The sequence below is a fragment of the Nicotiana sylvestris genome, chromosome 3 (genome assembly GCF_000393655.2).
Source record: "Nicotiana sylvestris chromosome 3, ASM39365v2, whole genome shotgun sequence".
NCBI lineage: Eukaryota > Viridiplantae > Streptophyta > Magnoliopsida > Solanales > Solanaceae > Nicotiana > Nicotiana sylvestris.
Window position 1 is genome coordinate 120,104,425 of NC_091059.1, and position 6,982 is coordinate 120,111,406.

Below are 6,982 nucleotides of genomic sequence, written 5' to 3' on the forward strand. Positions count from 1 at the left end.
ATTACCACATATAGATCAACTAATTGATGCTACTGCAGGACATGAATTGTTAAGCTTGTTAGATGCGTATTCAGGATACAACCAGATCAAAATGGATCCAATAGATGAAGAAAAAACTTCATTTATAACAGACAGGGGGACTTACTGTTATAAAGTAATGCCTTTTGATCTCAAAAATGCTGGTGCAACATATCAGAGACTAGTGACCAAAATGTTTCAAGAACATTTGGGAAAAACAATGGAGGTCTACATAGATGACATGCTCGTTAAAACTCAACATTCAGGGGATTATATATCGCACTTGTCTGATACGTTTCAGATCTTGCGAAAATTCAATACGAAATTAAATTCGGAGAAATGTGCATTCGGTGTTGCATCAGGTAAGTTTTTGGGTTTTCTCGTTTCTAACCATGGTATTGAAGTGAATCCCGCACAGATTAAGGTCATTGAAGAAATTCCTGACATGCTTACAAGTAAAAAAGAAGTGCAGAGGTTGATAGGAAGAATTGCATCCTTGGGGAGATTCATTTCTAAATCATCAGAAAGTGATTTAAGTTCTTTTCAGCTCTTAAAAAGCAAGATCAGTTCGAATAGACTGAGGAATGTCAGCAGGCACTCAAAAATTTGAAGACATACCTATCAAATCTGCTATTGCTCGCAAAACCAAAGGCTGGTAAAAGACTGCTCATCTACCTTGCTGTCTCAGAAGTAGCGGTAAGTGCTGTTTTAGTCCGTGAAGACCAAGGTAAACAATCTCCGATCTATTATGTCAGCAAATTTTTATTAGATACGGAGACACGGTATCCTCAATTAGAAAAGCTAGAACTTGCATTAATCATGGCATCTAGAAAATTAAGGCCTTATTTTCAATGTCGTCCTATCGCTATAGTAACTGCTTATCCATTACGCAATATATTACATAAGCATGAGTTATCAGGTAGGTTAGCCAAGTGGGCTATAGAATTAAGCGAATATGACATCACATACCAACCTAGAACCGCGAAAAAATCTCAAGTGTTAGCAGATTTTGTGGCTGATTTTAGCCAAGGAATGCAATTAGAAACGGAAAACGAATTACAAGTGTTCAACGGATCTAATCCGGGGATTTGGACATTATTTACTGATGGTGTGACTAATGTGAAGGGTGCAGGCTTAGGAATTGTTTTGGTACCACCTATGGGCGAAACCATTCGACAGGCCATTAAATGTCATTCTATAACTAACAATGAGGCAGAGTATGAAGATGTGATTGCAGGTTTAGAACTGGCACGAGAACTTGGCATTAATCAGATTATAATCAAAAGCGATTCGCAGCTCGTAATTAATCAAATGTTGGGGACTTATACGGCCAGGGAAGCACGAATGCAGCAGTACTTAGAGAAGGTACGGGATCTGATTAGGCAATTCCAAACCTGGAAAGTTACGCAAATACCAAGAGATGAAAATGTCGAGACTGATGCCCTAGCTAATCTCGCATCTGCGGCAGATGTGGCAAGCAATGAAAATGCTTCTGTAATTCATTTGTTTCATTCAGTGCTCGATCCAGACAAAAATGAGGTAAATTTTAATAACTTAACCTGGGATTGGAGGAACGAGATTGTTGCATTTTTGCAGTATGGTACCGTCCCTGAAGACAAGAGAAAAGCTCACGCGCTTCGAAAAAAGGCTGCTCGATATTATTTAAAGCAAGGCAATCTTTATCGAAAAATGTTCGGTGGATCCTTATAAAAATGCCTCGGACCTTCTCAGATAGAACACGTAATGAGAGAAATACATGAGGGGCATTGTGGAAATCATGCCGGAGAAAGATCACTGGTAAGAACCATAATTAGGGCAGGTTATTATTGGCCCAAAATGGAAGAAGAAGCGGAAAATTTCGTGGCTAAATGTGATAAATGCCAAAGGTACAGTAATAACATGCATAGACCTGCGGAGTTGTTACATCCGTCATTGCACCGTGGCCTTTTATGAAATGGGGATGGATATAGTGAGTCCGCTACCACAAGCAAAAGGACAGGTAAAATTCTTGCTCGTACTCACTGACTATTTTACTAAATGGGTGGAAGCAGGAGCATTCAAACAGGTGCGAAAAAAGAAGTTAGAGATTTCATTTGGCGAAATATCATTTGTCGATCCGGTGTGCCAAAGGAAATCGTGTGTGATAATGACCCTCAATTTATAGGCGCACAAATCACAGGTTCTTTCAAAGTTGGTAGATAAAAAGAATTACATCCACACCTTATCATCCGGTGGGTAATGGACAAGCTGAGTCAACAAACAAAGTCATTATCAACAATTTAAAGAAGAGTTTGGAGGAATCCAAAGGTGATTGGCCAGAATTGTTACCTGGAGTTTTATGGTCATACCGCACAACAGCAAAAACAGGTACGAGAGAAACACCATTTTCATTGGTTTATGGAGCTAAAGCTTTAATTCCAGTTGAGATAGGAGAGCCAAGCACAAGGTGACGAAGAAATGCGCATACATCTTGATCTACTTGAAGGAAAAAAAGAAGCTGCATTAATAAGAATGGCAGCACAAAAGCAGGTCATAGAACGATACTACAATCGAAAAGCACGCCTAAGATTCTTCAAGATTGGGGACTTCGTTCTCAAAAAGGTTTTCCAATCTACGAAGATAGCCAATGCGGTAAAATTAAGTCCAACCTGGGAAGGACCCTACAGGATTCATGATATCACAGGGAAAGGAACATACGAGCTGGAAATGATGGATGGTAAGATACTACCTTCACATTGGAATGTTGTTCACCTGAAGAGATATTATTTCTAAGGAATACCCACGGTCAGGTATCCATATTTTAAAATTTAATTTTTGAATTGTTAAAATTTTACTAACGATTTTAGATGATAGGCAAAAAGTTAGCCCGTACTAAATGATGAATCACGACCTGCAACGCACGTGGAATAAATTAAAATTCCTGGTATGGGGTTACAACTATTCTGATAGAAATTCAGACGGGTTAAGCAGTCTTCATCTATAATCGCACCTTCGAGTCCAGTGTGTTTTTCCTTTTCAGGAAAGGGCCAAATAAGAGGAACCATCAAGTGCTCGAGGCTTCATACTTCAACGCTCAAACACTTGGGGGACTATATAATATACATAGGCATGTGTATAAAGAAGGCAAAGAAGATTGGGAAATAATCAAAGATCAAGCCTTATCAGAAGTTCACTCATTGAATGAGTCAAGTGCAGAGCAAAGTCACGAGCTAAGGCCAAATAAAAACCTTATCATAGTTAGGGTAAAGGCAATGTACTGAAACGGGTTATAAATAAAAACCTTGTGTTCATTTAATGTACTGAAACGGGTTATAAATAATAACATTATGTTCATTTTTCGTTTTTGAAATATGTTATAAGAAAAATAGTTACGAGAAAGTTATAGAAGTAATTCAAATACATGTAAAGTGTTATTCAAAACTAGACAAAGTTCAAATAAAAACTTATCAAAGTTATTTCAAGAAACATGTGTATTCCTATTTCTTTTATCGTATATTAACATCATTATGAAGTTGAGACGTCTTCTTCATTAAGTGTCGAATATAAAAGGGCCCTCTTTTATAAAATTCATGATTAATTCAAGTATTCATGAAATTAACAAAAGCATTTTTGAAGAATAAAAATGCAAGTTATTCAGTAAGTCCTTAAAATAAAGGCAAGAATAAACAAAACAGAAGTTCAAACAGCAACAGAAACTTCTTAATATTAAAAAGTTTAGACTAAGTATGAACTTAGTCATAAACCAAAAGTTGTTTATACAAAGTGCCCCATAAAAGGTCTGGAGACTAAACGTTTTCAACAAACCCTTAAAACGACCAAGGGTCACAATCACATACCACCAAAAGAAAAAAAACACAAAGGAATTCAAACAACATAAACTTTTCATTGAGAAGATGAAGGAACTGAAGCAGGGACATCAACTGTAGCAGGCTCAACTTGACTTGAAGGAGTGGGGATACCCGTATCATCTTTAACATTTTTAGAAACTTCAGCCACGGGAGAAGAAAAATCTTGGTTCTGCTGAGTCTTATCAATAGTCTCTTTGATCTTGGCTAACTCAGATTCCAAGTTAAAATTATCCTGGCTAACTTCAATGAGGATATCATGGCGAGAATTTAAAAACACCCAACTCACTTCAATGGCCGTTTTATCTTCAAGGATCTCGTAATCTTTTTCCCAGTCAGCAATTTCATTTCTTAACTTTTCATTTTCAGCCAAGGCAGAGTCATAAGAAGCTTGAAGAGAAGCATAAGAATTTTCTAAAGAACAAACCTTATCACAAAATACCCGGAGATCTTCTTGAGTTTGAGTCAAATTCTGCAAGAGTTCACCAGCATATGCTTCTTTTTCACCTAAGAGAGCCCTCAACTCTCTAATTTCTTCACTTACCTTGGATAATTGCTCGGAAAAAGAGGTTTCCAGACGAGCCTTTTCCTCACTTGCTTGATTTGAAGAAGCGTTTTCAACTGCCAACTCTGAAGTCAAAGCTCGTACCTGCTGCTCTAAGGTACTTTTACTTTCTTCTAAAGTTTCCACGTCGATCTGAAGACTTTCACACTATTCCTTCCAATTATCCGCCTCCACTTGGTAGTCACGCACTAATTGCTCTGAGAGGGTAACTCTTTTTATCATCTTCGTGCCAATTAGATTGACCTAAAAAGGGAGGGGGAAAAATGAGAATCCTGAAGATAGAAAAATGACAAAGTAAAGCTTGAAAAAGGAATACCTTTAAAGAAGCATGCACTATATAATTCATCAAGGTCACAGAACTATGGCTATCAAGCTTAGCTCTCTCAACTGGACCAATCAAAGGCTTTAGCCAAACGTCAGCTTGACCTGATTTCCTTAAAAGGTTACCTTCAGCGGGGACATCAATGGTAACTCGCCTCATAGCACCACTCCTACTTGAAGAACCAACTTCAGTGTAAGGAGCAGTTGAAGGAGGAGTAGTCAAGGGAGGAACTGTAGAAGCAGTCATAATAGCCTGGGGAGGAACGGTAATAGCCACGACCGACAAAGGAGGAATCACAGGAACGGGAGTAGAAAAAGAAGCAAGAGGTGCTTCATCAGAAATCGGACCTAAATTTTCACCACCAAACCCGCGGTTAAAAGGTTGCTCAACTGAATCATGAGCAGCAACGGGAACGTCATTATCGGGAATCGACACCAGGGCTTCAACAGACTCGGTAAGAGGAACAGAATGAGGGTGAGATGCTTCATCATCAGAAATGATTCGTCTACGAGCTCATGGACTTTTTACCAAGGAACCCCTATCTTCCTCTTCTTCAAAGTCTTGGTCATTAGCAGCTTTCCTTTTCGATAAAGAACCCAAGATTATCTCTTGGGCTCTTTCCAAAGAAATACGGGAAGCTACGACCGCCTCAGCTCTAATCCCTCGAACGACAAATCCTAATAAAAAGAAGGATTAAAATAAGTCCTAAAAAACTCTTACCATGAGTTTTCACTTTCCAACCAAATCGTTGGGAAAGATTCCTCCAAGTTCTGCCCTCCATTGGGGCTGTATTTGGCAACCTTCCTACCCAACCATGGAAATTGGGAATTTCGTCAACAATTCCCATGGTTGCTGGAAAAGAAAAGGAAAATTAGAATAATGATCATCAAAATTGAAGAAAAAGGTACGAGAAAGTTATTAAAAAAACTCACATGCAAAATTCCACTTCTCGGGGAAGGGAACATTTCCATCACCCACTAAACCAATAGTGGGGGAAGCAACAAACCTGGCATACCACCCATTGTCTCTGTCATCTTCTGGACTGACCAGAACTCTTTTGCTCCTTGCTACTAAAGTAAAAACACCTTGGCGAAAGAGTCTGGGAGAGTAAAGGTGAATTAAATGGGCAAAAGTGAAAGGCACACTGGCCATGTTAGTCAAATGCCTCAAACAGGAAACAACCCTCAACACTATAGGGCCAATTTGACTTAAACAAACATCGAAAAAACGACAAAATTCGAGAATAACAGGAACAATGGCGGGTTTTAATCGTAATATGAAAGGATACGTATAAACAAAGGAAAATCCAACTAAATAGGAGGTGATTCTTTGATTCGCGTTGGGAATTATGATTGGGAAGTCATGACTCCAATGAAAGTCTTTACGAACTAAAGAAATCACACCCTCTGTGATCTGAGTTGGATAGATATCAGCACGATCTAAAGAGGACACTTGGTTTCTAAGGGACTCTCTATCATTATAGAAAGATAGTTCCGCAAGAACTATTTCTTCTACTGTAGGTTCATGAACAGGTTCAGAGGGTTCCTTACCTCTTGAAGAAGACCTTTGAGAAAAAGAACCTCTGGTTTTAAAAGAAGGACTGGAACCAGATGAAAGAAGAGAAGAATCACGTATGGATGAAGACCCTAAATTACGAAGTCTATCTCCTCTTCTGCTTCTGCTAGGGGCAGGAGGAAAGTTATCAACTATAGGGACTCTTCTAGGGTTAGGGTTTGATGAAGACATGATAGTACGAGGAAGAAGCAAACAAAAATTCAAGAATTGAATATTCAGAGAATTTTATGTTATAAGGGCAAAGGCGAACAACTATATTTACACTAAGAAGCAACCGTCAAAGGAAAAGATGCAATGATGGAAAAGTCATAATGAGAACTGCCGCTTCGTAATTGGTGAAATTGTAAAAGAGCCTTAAAAAGCATTGCAAAGTTGCAGAACCAATAAAAAGATGCCACGTGTAATAAGCATTAAATGGAAGTGACCACTGAAGCGTCGATTCTACAATACATTAATGGCGGCAAAAATTCCCGCTTTAATAAAATCCACTTCCCAAATATTCAATTGATGAATAAATGGCAAGTGGGGGGACTATCTGTATTGGGAAAAATTGAGTTTACATATTGAAGTGATTGAAAGATGAAGTGTCAAGACACGAAGGTTGGTCAAAGAATGATGATTAGAAAAGAGGCACGAGTTGTAACAGATACGAGCATA